This window comes from Periplaneta americana, chromosome 1, assembly GCF_040183065.1.
Source record: "Periplaneta americana isolate PAMFEO1 chromosome 1, P.americana_PAMFEO1_priV1, whole genome shotgun sequence".
NCBI lineage: Eukaryota > Metazoa > Arthropoda > Insecta > Blattodea > Blattidae > Periplaneta > Periplaneta americana.
The window spans coordinates 128,093,148-128,112,028 of record NC_091117.1 but is presented as its reverse complement, the minus strand read 5'-3'; the positions used below and the strand labels follow the sequence as shown (position 1 = coordinate 128,112,028).

General features: G+C 35.2%; 1 protein-coding gene across 5 annotated transcripts in view; it reads right to left on the bottom strand.

Moving 5' to 3' along the window:
- Positions 1–18,881, bottom strand: part of LOC138700579 (repulsive guidance molecule B-like) — a 512,050-nt gene that overhangs the window by 159,808 nt on the left and 333,361 nt on the right. Inside the window, exon 1 of one of the 5 annotated variants that reach the window (XM_069827167.1) lies at positions 10,972–11,561. The exons of the other annotated variants lie outside the window; for them this stretch is intronic. The gene's annotated coding sequence lies outside the window, so the exon portion shown is untranslated. Of the gene's footprint in view, positions 1–10,971; positions 11,562–18,881 lie in introns of those variants that run through there. 5 annotated transcript variants of the gene reach the window in all.

Below are 18,881 nucleotides of genomic sequence, written 5' to 3'. Positions count from 1 at the left end.
CATAGGTTCAGTTTTGTAAATCATACTATAAAGACGGTAAATATGCCAAAGTACGTCATTCAGTCAATTTAAAATCAAAACTAACAAGTTACATTTCAGAATTTAAAGAAGATGGTTTATCAACTGACAATAAAATATTATTTTGTAATTTGTGTCAGTGTGCAGTATCATCTACACAAAAGTTCCTGGTGCAACAACACATTACAACTAGTAAACATCAGGCCAACAAACAACTAAATTCCAAGCAGAGACAATTGTTTTTAACACAACCAACAACATCGAATGTAAGATCTGAGTTTAACATCGACCTGTGCCGTTCTCTCATCTCTGCTGATATTCCTCTCTACAAACTAAAGAATAAGGTCTTCAGGGAATTCCTTGAAAAATATACTCAACATACAATCCCGGATGAGTCAACACTTAGGAAGACGTATGCTCCATCCATCTACGATGAGACAATACAGAAGATAAGAGATGAAATTAAAGATAGTTCAATTTGGGTTTCCATTGATGAGACTCCCGACAAAGAAGGTAGACTTGTTGGTAATGTAGTTATCGGTTTGTTAAGTGAACAATATTCTGAACGAATTCTTTTACATTGTGATGTTCTAGAAAAGTGCAATAACAAAACTATAGTTAAACTGTTCAACGAAGCTATGGGTATCCTGTGGCCAAAGGGTATTATGTACGATAATGTGTTATTCTTTATTAGCGATGCTGCCCATTATATGGTCAAAGCTGGACAAGCATTATCTGTTGTATATCCTAAATTGACTCATTTTACTTGTGTGGCGCATGCATTTCATCGTGTGGCAGAAGTGGTCAGAGACAATTTCCCTAAAGTAGATTTGTTGATTTCATCAGTGAAAAAAGTATTTCTCAAAGCTCCCAGTAGAGTTAACGTGTTGAAAGAAATGTACCCTGAAATTCCATTGCCACCAAAGCCAATTTTAACTAGATGGGGTACATGGCTAGAAGCAGTTGAATATTATGCCGAACATATAGACTCTATTAACAATGTTCTCCTTGCATTGGACTCTGAAGATGCAGTCTCAATTGATACTGCGAAAACAGTTACCTGTGACATAAGTGTGAAGAATGACTTAGCTCACATTCAGCATACATTTTCATGCATCATAAAAACGCTCAAAAGTCTCCAAAATAGGCACCTTTCACTATCTGAAAGTTTTGAAATTATAAATAGTACTGTGGAACAACTGAATCGTGGTAGAGGTAAAGTTGCAGATGCAGTAAGAGCTAAGGTGGACACTGTACTTTCAAAAAACCCTGGATATGAAGAACTACAAAAGGTTGTTGCTGTGATGAGTGGTGAATCAACAGTGAAGATTAACTTGGACTTATCCCCAGCAGACATTGTGAAATTGAATTATGTACCAGTTACTTCTTGTGACGTCGAACGCTCTTTTAGTCAGTATAAATCTATCCTCAGAGACAATAGAAGAAGATTCACTTTTCAGCACTTGAAAGAAATGTTTGTAACCTATTGTTATGGTAACAGACAATAAAAATTGTGTTTTGTTGAAACTACATTGGAAGATAAGGTACGTCCATTATATTTTTTGTTTAGTTTGATTAAAATGTACCAATATTTAACGTACATAGTCATTTTTTTATAATTTTAAGTCCATATTTAATTCCATATTTTGGTAAAAATCCATATTTAATTCCATATTTTGGTAAAAATAACTACATATATATTTACATATTTCATATATTTTTAGTCCATATAAATCCGTTCCCTGATTATTACATATTTTTTTTTACTAAGTAGTATTTTACTGCGAAGATTATTCACATTAGCCTCATGCTCGTCGTCCGACTTATGTCTTTATCTGTATCATAGAAAACTTCTGGAGGGGTCACATATATTAGACTCTATTATTATTTTGATATTCAATTAACCCCAGAATTTAGACTGGAAATAAAAGAATGTAATGAAAACCATATACTGTACATATTGTAAAGAATACTACAGGAGTGCACATGGCATGGCGTCCTATTTTTAGGACGACACTATATTTTACCTTGTACCTAGCAACATGTAAGAAAATTTTATTGTTGTTATATATCATATTAAACCTGAAGTATTCAATCATTATGTGAAAATAAAAATCCGATTTCTGTATCACCATTACAGAGTAACTAAGAATGTACTTATCCGCGGTGCGTGACAAAATACTGTTTTCTTGCCTTCTTGTGAACAATTAGCTGGTATGAACAAATGTTCGCGCGGAATTCAAACACTGCCAAAACTATAATACAATATAATAATTTACCTTCTATATAATGGATCCAACTGTACTAAAAAAGAAAAAGTTTCATAGAAATCAGTATTTTACACAAATCCTATTTTTAGAACAATATGCAGTAATGGGTTAAAACGTTATTAAAGATACAAAATTAATTTCGAGCAACGACATTCTTAAATTACTCGTATCAAACTAAGACGCGTTCACATTCAATTATAAATTTATATTACCGGCTTTGCTCATGACAATATATATATATATATATGACTCTTAAATTGGCATATATAAAACACCGAACACATTTTTCACAATTCGCTGCTTTCACTCTCAGTACTGCTCAGAATTTATTAGAATAACTTCAATTCTGTCGCTTTCATGGCTTGCAATGACAAAGTCTTAGGCCTTGTACCATATTACAAAATGTTCTGACGCTTGTTATTCTCCATTATTAAACGATTACGCGGCGATATGTGACGGATGTTCAAACGCGAACGAGATATGTTTCCTAACTACTTTAACTGCAGTTTTACGAAAAATAGCATGAAACATGCCAATCGTTTTAAAAATAGGCTATGCCAATTGCACAAAATTATTTTTTGTCTTTGCAATAAGAGGTAAGTGTGTTACTCACTATTCAAATACGGTGATATAATTCTTCGTAACTTAAATAGCCAGTAACATTTTATCATACATAATTTCTGTTTTCTATGTTAAAAGATTCTGTATTGCAACCAGTTATGAAGTTTTTAATACCACACACTACGAAAAGAGCCAAAAGTTGGATTGCATTAGCATAGTATTTTGGGTTTTTGGGTGTATTATTAACATTTCTAGATCTTTCGGTTTTGTACCACAGCTGAATATACGAGTAGTTTTAAGTCGATTATCTATTATGAACAATAATTTCATGCTCAAAGTCAAGATGGACAAATAATACATAATTATATTGTTTTATACGCTTTAATTAAACTACAAACAAAATTTTCAGCAGCATGGTTTGATTTAAATGACTGAATAGGTCTATTGGCGAACTACGAAATGAGATTGTAGCCAAAGACATGTCTATAAAAGTGCTGAAATGTGGAGTCTTTGACAGCATACTTCAACATTTTAACTATCAATTACATTACTCTCATTTTTTTCTCCAATATCTGTCGATTTTTTGTATTCGACAGTTATTGCAGAATAAGTGGGAGTATACTCGTAAGGGCACAGTATATCAATTATTCATAGATTTAAAAAAGGCATATGACTCTGTTAAAAGTTAAATATAACGTTCTTATTGAATTTGCTATTCCCAAGAAGCTAATTCGATTAATTAAAATGTGTCTCAGTAAAACGTACAGCAGAGTCCATATAGGCCAGTTTCTGTTGACGCTTTTCCAATTCATTACGGACTAAAGCAAGAAGATGCACTATCACCTTTACTTTTTAACTTTGCTCTAGAAGTCTTAAAATACGTCAATAGGAAAGTCCAGGAAAACAGGGAGGGTTTGGAATTAAACGGATTACATCAGCTGCTCGTTTATGCGGATGACGTGAATGTGTTAGGAGAAAAGTCACAAGCTATTAGGGAAAACACGGGAATTTTCCTTAAAGCAAGTAAGGAAATGGGTTTGGAAGAAAACTCCGAAAAACCAAAGTATGTAGCCTATAGGAATATGGCTCGTGGCCAGAACATAGTACGAAATGGAAATATACAAATTGGAAATTTATCCTTTGACAAGGTGGAAAAATTCAAGTACCTTGGAGCAACAGTAACTAATATAAATGGCACTCGAGAGGAAAATAAATGCAAAGTAAATGTGGGAAATGCCTGCTATTATTTAGTTGAAAAGATTTAGTCATCCAGTCTGCTCTCAAAAAAGCTGAAAGGTTGTATTGCCGGGTAATATGTATGGTTGTGGAACTTGGACTATCACTTTGAGAGAGGTACACAGGTTAAGAGTGTTCGAGAATAAAGTGCTTAGGAAAATATTTGAGGCTAAGATGAAGTTACAGGAGAATGGAGAAAGTTACACAACGCAAAACTGGACGAATTGTATTCTTCATCTAACATAATTTAGAAATATTATTACTATGAATACCGAAATGATATTTCCGTGCAGGAATTCTGCGTTACTGTATGATGAAGGTTGGATAGAACAAACAAAAACTCTCTCACACCGGACTCGAATCCGGGCTTTCAGCTTTACATGATGACGCTTTATCCACTAAGCTACACCGGATTCCAGCTCCGATGCCGCATCGAATACCCTCAGTATAAGTTCTATCGCTCAGTTTTCCCTTTGGTGGCCTACCTTCATGTACTGAAAATGTCCAACGCACTATGTACAGTACAGTGGTGCACTCATTACGAGTGACTAAATGGCCGAGATTCGACGGGATGAGCGTCGTCTTGAATCATTAAGTGATTACTTAGGTGTATCATATTATTATGATGTACCGAAGTACATATGATATTTCAGTGCAGGAATTCTGCATTACCATATGATGAAGGATGGATAGAACAGAGAAAAACTGAGGGGATTCGATCCGGCATCGGAGCTGGAATCCGGTGTGGCTTAGTGGATAAAATGTTAGCACGTAAAGCAGAAAACCCGAGTTCGAGTCCCGGTGCCGGAGAGAATTTTTCTCTGTTCTATCCATCCTTCATCATATAATTATAATTTAGGAACATTAAATTCAGATGTTTGAGATGGGCAGGGCATATAGCACCTATGGGTGAATCCAGAAATGCGTATAGTGTGTTAGTTTGGAGACCTGAGGGGGAAAAAGACCTTTGGGGAGGTCGAGACATAGATGGAAAGATAATATTAAAATCGATTTGAGGGAGGTGGGATAAGATGGTAGGGATTGGATTAATCTTTCTCAGGATCATTACCTACGAGTCAGTTTATCCGGACGATGGCATACAATAATCATTAAAAATAATGGAGCTTTATTTGAAATTAACAAATCTGTATTGCAATTTACTCCAAAATGAAAGCAGATGATTTTTCTTCGGATTTTTTATTAATCAAAATAAACAGCATATTAAACGGTATAGTTGAACAGATAAATGTTTTCCTCGGAGAAATAAGTTATTATTATTTAAATAATTATTTCTACCATTCGATTGTGATTTACGTCTTTGCCTCTATCTCGTCATCACAAATCACCATGCGACGGCCACTTACCCAAAGGCCGCTCTTTCTTTAAAGGATCAACGGTAATTTGTTTTTCAAGGTGTCTACTTCCTCTGTTTTGCGTGCAAGAATGTTCACAGAAGCAATTACATTTATAACTTTTCTCTCAGCGATTTGACTTCGACTTCACAATATTGCTGATTGACAAGAAGGAATATGTTTAGAATCTTATTATAAACCAGTATTTTTGAACACCTTATTGTAAATGCCGATTTTGGTGAACTGAGAAATATTAAAAGCGATTACAGTATGTAAATAGCTGTTTTAGATTACTTTGTGCAATGATTATTAAGTCTCTGATTGAGGTTCTGGCTGATATGTACAAGATATGTGTCAGAGGAAGAACAATATTGTTTGTATGCATCTGAAGTCTGACTAGTGTATTATATAGCTAGTCGGCGATGTATGCAATGGAAGGGGGAAAGGAACTAGCCACCCTACCCCATTATCTCCTGGCCTAGTTGCGCCATAAGTTGCCTTCTTGGTATCACTTGTGAAGTTCAGACATGTCTCCGGACAGCTGACTAAACAATAACAATGATTATTACACTGATCACCCACGCCGCCTCCGCCCCCCGCCGCCGCCGCCGCCGCCGCCGCCGCCACCACCACCACCACCACCACCACCACCACCACCACCACCACCACCACCACGGTGCAACCTTTGGCCGGCTCCGCCTGAAAGCGTGCTATCGTCGTCTAGGTATGGTAATATCACGCCTTGCCATTCGTCTGCATTGTAGAATTTTTTGGGTAAGTTAATTGTATTTTTCATCCTTAAAAAGTGGTTCCGGCAATTTCTTTCACTTTCTTGTAGTCTATCATTCAGATTAAAAATACATAGCATCATTGCGAAAGTGATTTTTGAGGCTGAAGTTAGTTATGTAACTTTAAAACTACATTTCAGCCGCCTCCACAGTTTTTTTTTTCTACTAATATAAATTTCACATATGAACAGAGAAGTTTGAGATTTTCCGAGCGTGTGTCCTTTCTCCGCGACTTTCCATAAGGTACGACTTTTAGTCGTTCACCCATATGAAGTCAGTTTTGTAGACCAATTTACCGACAGAGTCGTTGCCCAAAGTGCGCCTTAGGAGGTTCGACTGAACTATTAAGAAAGGCATAACACATATGAAGAGGTGAATTCCAAAATGTTGTTAAGTCTTAAGTCTATCTTTTAAGATTTCAACTTGTTTTATTCACTTTTTAATTTATCTTTTTCAAGACCATATGTAACTATGTAAGTTTATTTAACTGTGTAAGTTTATTTAACAGACTCTCCTAAGTCTTGACGTAGTATCTGCACGGTTCTAAGGGAGTCAATTTTATTTTATCAGTTTGGATCTAGGGGAGTCACTTTTATTTTATCAGTTTTTGTCATCTTTCTCATAGCTTGTCATTTGGATTTAGACCAGTCTGGAATCCACCTCTTCATATACTGAGAAAGCAAGTGTTAACTCTGTGGCATTGATTTCCTTACAGTACTTCTGTGTGAAGTACACCTCACATCTTATCGAAAAGGCTGAAATTTACGATTAGTAACTGAAATCGGGACGAAAATTATAAATTTCACATATGAACAGATAAGTTTGGGGTTTTCCGGGCGTGTGTCCTTTCTCCGCGACTTTCCATATCGAAGTCCTCAGTTCAAATTAGCGTCTTGCATTGCCGGCGCTATGTTCGGTTCAAGTTTGTAGAGTATGGCTAAGTGCGATATTCGCCGATGTTCGCTCTGCAGGAGATCTGTCGTGTTTGTCCCACCTTATTATAAAAATATTCGCTGTGCTGTCCTCCACTTCCACCCCTTCATGTTTTAATCGCTTACGGATTTTAGCACAGATCTCGCGCTTAACCAAGAAGCAGAGTAGCCTAACAATAGAGCTACAGTGTAGTAGTTTCTAGAAAATAGCATCATTTAGTTCCCAAGAGGAAGATCAACAATATGAGATGTAACCGACTGCTTTATAAAAAATAAATAATTAGTAACACAATTAGATAAAAACCTGCCTCTATTGTACTTACCGGTAAGTAATTTTTTCACATACTATATTCACTTTTTCTCAGTTTGCTGATCCAACATAATCAATGTACAGCCATCCATTTATAACAGACATCTCATCCAAAAGATACCCTGGTGTGAAAATAAGATGATAATATGTCGTAAAGTGTCTGAATATTTCATAGCTTACACAAAATATTTGTAAAACATTAATGTTTCGTGTAAAATAAAATAAAAACACGTGTTACGTGTTAATTGTAACATTCATTACAAATTCATGTCACATCCGTTACAGAAAACATTATTTTTAATTAAAATAAACAATCATGAAACTTATCACCAGATAGTTAAGTGTCATCCTTTAGGTACCAGCGAAGAATTTCTTAAATTTATTATGATTAACAGATTTTTCAGCAAATATAAAGTGAAGTGTTAAGATTTGTGACATTTTTTACACATCCGTTATAGCGCACAAAAATGACGATAAAATGAAAATCTTCAGAGTAATAATGATGGAAACTCATACGAGTCTAATATCGCAAGGTAACGACGTGAGAATGGAACATAAAAAGAAACTATTTACATTTTCAAAAATTAACTTCTATCGCATCCGTTACAAATGACTAACGCTGTACATTTTCAGTACCTTTGAGATTCTCTTTCATAAGTTACGTAGTAATGAATTCAGAAGGTAGTCCAGGAGAAAATTCCACCATCTCGGAGCTCAGAATTTCTCTGCCATACTCCCTTAGGGTATAACTCAAACTAGTAAAAAAATCATCTAGCCTTTGAAAAACATTGTGTACCCATCAGATGTGTATGAATAATAATAATAATAATAATAATAATAATAATAATAATAATAATAATAATAATAATAATAATAATAATAATAATGTGGAGTGCAGAACATTATCATACTGTATAGCCTATAATGTCTTACAAGTTCCATCCAATCCACACAATGTTTCTTTCATCCCCTCACCCTCATCACACATTCACATTCACATTCACGGGGGAAATAATTTGGTACATTGATTATAACCAAAATCTATTCTCTTAATTTGTGATAGTAATACGTGAACAGTAAGTAGGCTATGAATCAGGCAATGGACTTGGGCTTATGAATCAAATAACTGACTTGCATGCACAATTAAATTTATTTATTTTTATTTTATTGGGTTATTTTACGACGCTGTATCAACATCTCAGGTTATTTAGCGTCTGAATGCACAATTAAATACTTATAGGAAATTATATTATGATGATTTGAAGATTTTCGATTCAAAGAAACATTAAGAATAAGCCTAACGTATAAAATGGCCTAAAATTTAGTTCCAAAATTCTGGAAAATGAGTACGAATTATTTTCATTTCAAGAATGACGTAGAAATGTCAGCTCCGTGATCACACTTCCAGCCCATCTTTTCATAAGTGGCTTCGGACATTCCCAGCTCACAGCTGTGCGCGCAAAACAGACGGAAGAGATAACATTACTACTGTAGAAGTGCCACTGATTTTCTAACATTTAATTTAGTTCAGTTTTATGAATATCATACTATCTCGCATTCTGAAGCTTACAGTCCTAGATCTACGACTTGTAGGTACTAAGTTTCGATGCTCCCAAAAGATTGCTGCGAGCGGGGCCCAATTTACTGATACATTACCATTCTTTTTCATTTTCAACATTTCACAAATATTCGATCATTAGGTTGCACTCGCGACATACTTTGTGTGTGTGTGTGTGTGTTTATGCAAGCTCTGTGTGTGCAGTCTTTAATATCTCCGAAAATCTTGCTTCTGCAGCCGCATTTTGTCCTTGTGACATGGTGAATTAAATTATAATAATTATTTCCAAACTATAATTAAATATTTTATTTCGGGCTAGCCTCCACTTACCATGATAATGGAGTTAGATTAAGTTTCCGTGTTCAAATAAGAGGGTGCGAAGGGCCCAGTTGGTAAGCGACATCCCCCCCCCCTCAGCTTTTATTCTATAAATTTAGGCTAAATCAGTTTTTTTTTTTTACTAATTTACCACATTATGTGACTTTCCGGAATATCAATAGGGGAAATTTCAGTATACGGATACCTCACTAACAAAAATTGTTTTAAAATACTAAAATTTATCTATCAATAGTAGTTTAATTACCATGGCATTGTGGGTTTGTTCTGTTTAAGAGTTCAAAGATGACATGGCTAAATATAATTTTATTAATACTGGCCAATGAAAGTCTAGGCATTTCCATTCGTATGTAAGTGTACGATTACAGGAAAATGCAGTTATGTAAGCCTACCAAAGACACTGATGATCAACTAATAATTTACCCAACTAAACAGAAGTGCAGTTATTTGAAAACAAAATCCGAATACCTGCTCAGCAAAATACCTTCGCCAAATTAGCTACTTTAGCACGATCAAAGAAAACACCACATTACTAACATGCAGAGATCTTTCTCCAGTGTATAAATATTAAATACAAATGTTTATTTCATGTTGCCATAATACAATGATAAACAGTGCCGATAACGTTTGATATTCTTCACACTTTGCATGGCATATCCCAGCTGAATGTTTCCCACTAGGCCCACATACATATGTTAAATGCAAGATTTCGAATATGTTATAAGTAAATGTGAAATTCATATAACAACCTTCACAGTTACCTTGAGTATAAATTATTATGATGTGAGATACGCAGAAATTCAGAACATTGAACTGTAAGGTCGTGACCACCACTGTTAGTTAAATTTCAAATTTATTTAATAAAATGCCACAACAATTCGTGTATTACTTGGTAAATACATAAGTTACAATGTTCTCACAAAATAGAAGCAGCAATAATAGAACGTAATGACAGGTAAATTTAGTAATGAGATAAGACTTTTGCTCGCCTACTTTAACACGTCCATCACGAATTGTTATCCTACTTGTAATCCCATGTAACACACAACATTTTAATCAAGGGGAGTGTACATAGCTTATAGCACCCTAAAAAAATTAAATTTCAAAATCGCGGGGCGTTCTACTAAAGTAACCCCAATCTTTCTTTACATACAATGTGAAATAAATGCTAGGAAAATCAGTATGTTTAGTGAGGATTACCGTAGATCGGAGTAATATTGTAAGAATAATCTATAATTTGGTTGCGGAACATGTGCACAGAATCCAATAAACACTGACCTCACAGATCTGAGGTGCGTGAGCAAACACTTTATTGATGGCGGAATATATCTTAAAAGCAAACACTCCAAGTTATGGTAAAGGGTAGCAAAAGAAATTTCAATATGAGAATCGATGTATCAAATTAGCCCAAATACCTTACATATGATATGATATAAATATTAAAAATATGTCAATTATTAGTTATAAATTTAAAAAGAAATCAAAGATGTATCTAGAATTTTGTTACAAAACTAGCATAAAAAATCGAAATGAAAAGTAACATCCTCACGGAACTAACGGTGCGTAGAGGATGCACATGTATTGACGAATTGTATCTGTGAACAACTTACGTGAGATATGCTGAGACGTAGCACTAGGAGAGGAGGAGGAGAACAGATCTTTCTTCTGTCCGGCGGTACAAAGAAGTTCTTTTCGTCTTCCAGTTTATCAGCACAGTTATCTCTCAACAACATCCGAGATCACAATGACACTTCTCACTCCAAAATTGTAGCTCACTACATCTCCTGCCACTCGTACTCCCTTGATTTGCACCGTGTCTAAAAACGTATCCGCAAAATATTTACGATATAACAGCAATATCTTCATCAGATGTCATAAATGAAAACAGATGCTATTTTGATAAAATAGAACAATCTGTTCGTGACTTACAAGTTACGATAAAATAACTTGCATATGCGAGAAAAGTGGACAAGTTTAACTACATGTTCACAGGCTGTCTCTTCTCTATTACCGATTCTGTTTCCTTATTTCGCAAATATACTGTTTACACACATCGAATTTAGCTGAATGAATGATAATTTTGATGAAGAGGTACTGTCACATGCGGCTGCTCTCCGCAACGTGTCTAATACCACTACTTTGTTCACAAGGTAAACCTCAACTCATATCACGAAACCGAGTTAAAGCAATCGTGTAGGATAACTTTCTGTCTACCCAGCTGCAGCAGCGACTGGAAACTCGCACCAAGGCTAGCTGGCTGCGCAGTGTGGACTCTAGATCTGTCGACTAGGCAACACCTTCCATCTCTCTCACACCAAGCAACATTCTCGTTCTCTACATCCCAAGTGTTGCAATGCCTTTCTTTTCTTTTGGCGCGGTTAGGTTCAAATGTCTTTCCTTCCTGCGCATCACACCTCAACAGTCCTGTGCTATTTGAAAGATGGCAATATCCGATGTCCTGGAAGCTGAATGGTGGCAAATAAACTTTACAAGACACATCCACTATTACTATCCATTACGGAGATAGACATGACATGATTTCATAGTTTTGTCAAAAATTGGGTTGCTACGACAAAATAGACCACGTAGATTTCTTTGAAACGCTGCTAAGTAAATAATTCTAATAGCCACTAATTACAATCCACTGCATGCTGATGAATAAAATACATTTAACACTAGAATAGCATTCAAAAGTACTACTGTTATAAATTACAAGAATCGCGATGATGTATTCATGGAGTGGCCCTTAGGGGGGAAATTTTCTTACCCTCAGTGACTTCAGTTGCATCGACGGTGTTACTTTAATTTTAAACTGTTTATAGTAATATCACCATTTAATACGAGAAAAATTCGTTCCAGCACCGGGAATCGAACCCTGGACCTCTCAGCTCTACGCGCTGAGTGCTCTTTCCAACTGAGCTATGCCAGGACACGATCCACGGTGCCGGCCGAACTCCTCTCGTAATGTTTTACGGCCTTACTATCTGCACTTTAGGCAATTTAAGTCATACATGCAGGAGAGCATATTTAAATAACTTTTATGGCCATATTCAACATCAGTTTGTGACAACTGCTAACAGTTAATACATCACATATTCATTATATATGAGGTCTCGCCTACGAATTTTTCTCGTATTAACTGGTGATAATACACATTGGCTACTTCATAATAGTCGTGTAATATTCAATGAGGTAGAACGAATTTTTCTCGTATTAAATGGTGATAATACACATTGGCTACTTCATAGTAGTCGTGTAATATTCAGTGAGGTAGGCGAGACCTCATATATAATGAATATGTGATGTTTATAGTAAGTTGCAATTCAATTAGCGTTAGCAAAGCATGGTGTATCTATCGGACGTATACTTGTATGTTGATAACGATAATAATAATAATAATAATAATAATAATAATAATAATAATAATAATACGTAAATAGTACACGAATGGAAGTGCAAAGCATTATAGAAGAAAATATTCCCCAATCCTCTCCGAAGAAAATACTGTAGTCTGAAATCACCAATAGAAAACTGTCTGTGCCTTTGTTGTAGGAAGTAGTGACGGTAGCCACCATACCTACTTTTACTGCATGCAGAATTTCGACTCGCACGCTTTTAGCTTTTTCGGATACGATCTTATAACTTTCGATATATATAAAATGAATTATTGAAAGATGTATACAGCTACAATTAAGCCACCGATGGTAGCTCTTTGCCTACTGATCCCGGAGCTGCGTTCGGGCGTAGGTTCGATTCCCACTTGGGCTGATTACCTGGTTGTTGATTTTTTCCGAGGTTTTTTCCTATCGTAAAACAAATATCAGGTAATCACATGGCGAATTCCCGGTCCCATCTCGTGCCAAATACCATCTCGCTGTCACCAATTAGCCTACGTCAACACTACATAACCTAATAGTTGATACAGCATCATTAAATAAATAACTAATAAACATTGATTTTACACTAACTTTACCGATGATTGGCCGAAATGTAATCATATTGAAGCTTATGAATCAATTTAACCGTCTCACGAGAAAAATTAAGAATAAAGATATTAGCGGATGATTGAATTATTCTTTATATGAAATGAGATTTAGTCCAGGATATTTAATATTATCTAAAATTTCAACGCTATGATATTCGTGTTTCTGGTAGTGATATTACGAATTTAAAATTATTTGAATGAAAACGTCTAATAACAATATGTTTAAATTGTACGATATCAATAGAAATGTGAGAGGAGCAAAGGAGGAAATTGTTTGTAGCTGTGATATTTCGAATTTATAGTTCGTTCGAAGAATGATTTACGGTATATAAACAGATTGGCAGTCAAGTGAATATTGAAATAAAGGGAATCATTCATTCATTCATAGCGTTCTGGCCAAGGGCAGGTCTTTCACTGCAAACTCAGCACTCTCCAGTCTTTCCTATTTTCTGCATTCCTCTTTGTTTCCTCGTCTTCTTCTTCTTCTTCTTCTTCTTCTTCTTCTTCTTCTTCTTCTTCTTCCATTCCTTATGCTGTCAAGCGTCGGGGTAACCTCGGTCTATCCATCTCTGTCACACTGTCTATTACTACTCTATCTCTCCATTTCTCCCACTGTCATTATTTCCTCATACGATCCATATATCTTAATGTCGTGTATCATCTGATATCTTCTTCTGCCTCGAACTCTTCTTCCGTTCACCATTCCTTCCAGTGCATCCTTCAAACGGCAGTTTCTTCTCAACCAGTATTTCTTTTTCTCTTTCTGATCAGTTTCAGCATCATTCTTTCCTCATCCACTCTTTCTAACACAGCTTCGTTTCTTATTCTGTCTGTCCATTTCACACGCTCCATTCTTCTCCATATTCACATTTCAAATGCTTCTAGTCGCTTCTCTTCACTTCATCGTAATGTCCATGTTTCTGCCCCATACAATGCTACACTCCATATAAAGTACTTCACTAGTCTCTTCCTTACTTCTTTCTCCAGAGGTCCGCAGAAGATGCTCCTTTGTATATTAAAAGCTTCCTTTTCCCTTGCTATCCTCCTTTTGACTTCCTGGCAGCAGCTCACATTACTGCTTATAGTATATCCACTTTGTCTACTGCCTCATTTAGAAATCGCAAGTTTACCTTCTTTACTTTTCTTCCTATGACCATGGTCTTCGTCTTTTTATCTTCATTTCTTACTGCTCACAGCTGTCATGAAGCTCCAGTAGCATATCCCATAATATCTCCTCTTCTGCTAACAATATATATCATCAAGAAATCTTATACACTTCATTCTTATTCCTCTTACTATCACTCCTCCAAAGTATATGAAAACAGTTCTTCACTAAATTCTTCAAGTAGATGTTGAATAGAATAGATGATAAAGGACATCCTTGTAGTCCTCTCCCAATTTCACTTCCTTCTGACATTTCTTCTCCTATCCTGACTTTGACTCGATGTTTCATATATATAATAAACTGAAAAATAAATTAAATGGGTGGTGTTTGTATAGAGGTGCATGATGAGGTACGTTAGCCTATAATTGTAACTCAAGTACAATAAATGATGTAATTGTTTTAGTGTTTCTTGTGAATTCAGTCTAATTCAAGTCAATATTTTAAAGACATTTGAAAACAGTTTCTTACTTAAAATAAATTCACAGTTTAAAATTTGCCTCCAAATCATTATTCAATCATATAACAATTGTGGATTGATTTATATGCATACGAAGTATTTTTCTTTTTAAATACGTGTCAAAATTTTCACCCTGAATAGTCTTCAAGTAGGCTAATAATTTTCAGTTGCTTTCAACATTCCATGTTACATTTCCTTCATATTTCAAATATATTTCCTTGCGTAACAAAAGGACAGTTGTGTTGTGTCATGGAGTGGTGTGACACTGTGTTACACGTGGTCGGTTCCGCAGTCACATGTTCGGAAATAAATGTATATGTATATTGTTTAAATACATTAGTAAGAGGTAATAGATGTAATTAACTCACGTATTCTGCATGTATAACAGTTTAACAATTATGATTAACTTAAAATATTTCATGCAACATTTTAATTCATATAAAACACACATTTCTAATTTCGCAACTTTAAATCGAGGTAATTGTGCATTCATGTATTATTTTATCTTTCTCTAGTACATAGCCTAACATTTGAAGATAGTTCGTATTCCGTACACATTAAGAAATATCTTTGTGACTAGCAATAATGTAAAAGTCAGTTATATCTTCGTTTCGGGCTAGTCACACTTAACCACGCCATTTTCAGAGGCTTTGCAATTTGAAGTGGAGGAGGTAAACATTAAAAACAAATTGTAATATGGCTATGTCTCCCAAAATTGTGACATCTATTTAGCCTTTTATTCTCGGTGGATGTTTATATGGTATTACACGCAGAATCATTCGATGCAGAATTCAAAGTAAAAATATACGCCTACTTTTTTTATCGACTTGCTCTTGTTTGGCAAAAGTTTGATTATAGAGGATACCTATGATCGAACGTATGAATGAACGATTGAATTCTGAAAATATTAATTTTAACTTAAATGCTGAAATTCAGTGTGATTATGTAATAGCAACTGTATGTTATCGGATGATATTCATACATATTTGCGATATATACAAACACTACAAATTTGTTAGTATATTTATTCCGATTCCATCTTTTACACAGAAATATAGAGTGATTCGTTAGGAGGGTGAATAAAATATAACTGCTTTGAAATGAAGACTGTTGCTATTTATTTTTCGACATTGTGCGAATATTTGAGATTTTTTTATCTTTCCCACATTAGACCTCAATGTGACCACGTTGCAATCATGACAACACCATAACTTGAGGCTAATTCCTTTAATTTATGATTTAACAACTCAGCGTAATTTCTCAGACAACTGCAATTACTTTGAGATCAAAAATTTCCCTGGAACGTTGCACAGTGTTAGCAGCAAAATCCTAAACAAAAAATCAGTGGGATCAGATCCGATTAATTTTGGAGGCAACAGAATTAGCCCACCATAACTGAAACGGCTGGTATCAAAGAGTTGGGTGACCTTGTAATAAGAACAGTCTGGACATGGATCATTTGAAATAATCATTAATAATTATTATGGTTCGATAATTACGAGAGTTTAAGCACTTTTATAATATTGTCAACGAGTTGAGTAATTGTGAGATTTTTTTTAAATTTAGCCTACAAAGTATCATACATTCCGGTTCTTTTATACTTTATTTCATTTTATATTTTCTTCATATTTTATCGATAATTCGGTAATGTAAGTCGGTCATATTTGTCATATTGATATCTTCTCCTCTTCTTTCCAACATAACCAATGGAACTTCCAGCAGAAGAAGCGCTAGTTAAATTGAAGACTGTTCTGCCAAAGTAAAGCCTAGTTATAGTAAAATTATACAAATAACAATGTTCTTCGTAATGAGAAAGAAGATAAATTCTCGTTGTCAGTCATTTGCGTCTTTCAAATACTGCCCAGAATATCTTGATATGAAACTGTTTAAGTTGATTGGGCAATATTTTCAATTTGAAGGTAGGCCTATGCAAATGTACATTACTATACGGTATAATAAATGCCAAGATGTGCATTATCTCCAGGTCAGACTGTTATACTGAACATTTTTATTTCATTATTCTCTTTTATAATCTAAAGATTATATAATTAATGCATGTCCACCTAGAGCACAACATTAATAGGGCCGTAGTTATTGTTCTTTCCTATAGCTACTGTATTAGTAACTTACTTCAGCATTGAATAAGGGGTTCTCATTTACTTGTGAATTTAGTCACATTTAATGACAGTTATGCCTTTTTGCTCTCAAATGCGAACACTTCTTTTTATGAAATGTTGAGCATATATTTGGCAATTTTAGTGCAAATAATTATTTGAGTCCAATTCATAATGAGTTTATATGCTTTATACCTTAGATTAGACAGTTGCATCGTTGAGTCGAACTTAATCTCAATAACAAGAGAAGTGTTAATTACTTGTTGCCAAGCGTCATGTGTTTGACTCACGAGGTATTTGATGTCACAGCTGCAGTTTCAATATGGAGAGGATCCTCGACCGTGATACAAATCGAACAAATTTCCTACCCTTCGCGGTAAAGTCACTAATCTTCAGCCCATTTCCCTCTCAATTTGAAACACACATTTTGCAATTTCGAATTCATTTTTTCTCTTTTAAGTACATACACATTTTTAAAATTAACAGCTAAATAATCCGAGATCTATTCACAATACATCTGCAATTCATGAGGCAATTATATCGCTGGGTCGAAATTAATTTTAATATCTGAAATATAAGTAGCCTACTAATTAGCTGTTAGCCTAACACCATAATATGCTCTGACTCTCTTGCTTTCGGAATCGCATACCCACAGTTCAACTAAAACAATTTGAAGCAGAATAATCTCCTAAGTGTAATGTTATAAATTGAACACACTTCCTGCAGCTCCTATCACTCGCTCTCAACATAAATTTATTTTTATATGAAACATTTAGAGAAGGGGATGCAAGCGGATGTCATCGTCGCGCTGAGCGCCAATATTTGAAACGCAAGGAGGGCGCGTAGGTGTAGCTTGGCACGTGTGGCCACAGCTTGGGACGCGCTCTCCAACCGGTTTGTTATGCCTCACGGCAGAATTTTGTGTTGGTAAGGAGAAGAAGAAGCGAGACGCTGAGAAGACGAGAAGATATTGTATAGTAAGTCCGTCGGTCCAGCAAGGAAGGAGAGAGAGCCATTGGATGATGAGACGAGAGGGGAATTTATTTCTCATCACTGTTAGGAAATTGGCCACACTTTGTGGTGTTGGACGGGAGAATTTTACTTAAGTGATATATACGAATAGCTGCGGAGAACTTCAAAGACGAGAGGTGCAACCGGCTAGACTGAAATTATATATAAAAATGTACACTGTTTCACGAGGCTCACTAAAATGCTGATTTATGGTTTTCGTCTCATTTCAGTTCAAGATCTCTTTTTGATACACCTACACGAACATCTGAGTAGATTTCACATACAATACGAAGTAATAGGCACGAAGATTTCTGGGATCATTGTGAGTTTCTATTGAACGAACTAGGAGAGCATTTGTAACATAATTAATACAAGAATAATTTAAATAATCTTTATTACCACAAATAGCGTCAGTCCTTACATATTTTTCTTTAACCCTTTGCAGAACAAAAATGAATTTTTTTATGTTTTTCATATCATGGATCATAACAAAGCTTTGATCAATTTTTTTTCAACATTTTAACTCTGCACACAACTTCAAAACACAGATGGCATCTCTATGTATACTCAAGAGGTGGTTCCTTGGTGGAATATCCGTGCCATAAAATTTAGAAAGAAAGAAAACGGTGGTTCTTCTGAACAACCATTATGCTGCAAAAGTCACGTATCCTCTTGAGTCTTGAGATATTTGTTGTTTTAATTTTGAAATTCAATATAATAGTCACTGACATAAGGAAAAATGCTGATATTATTACTATACTTCGGGTCTCTGTACATACATCTTGTAT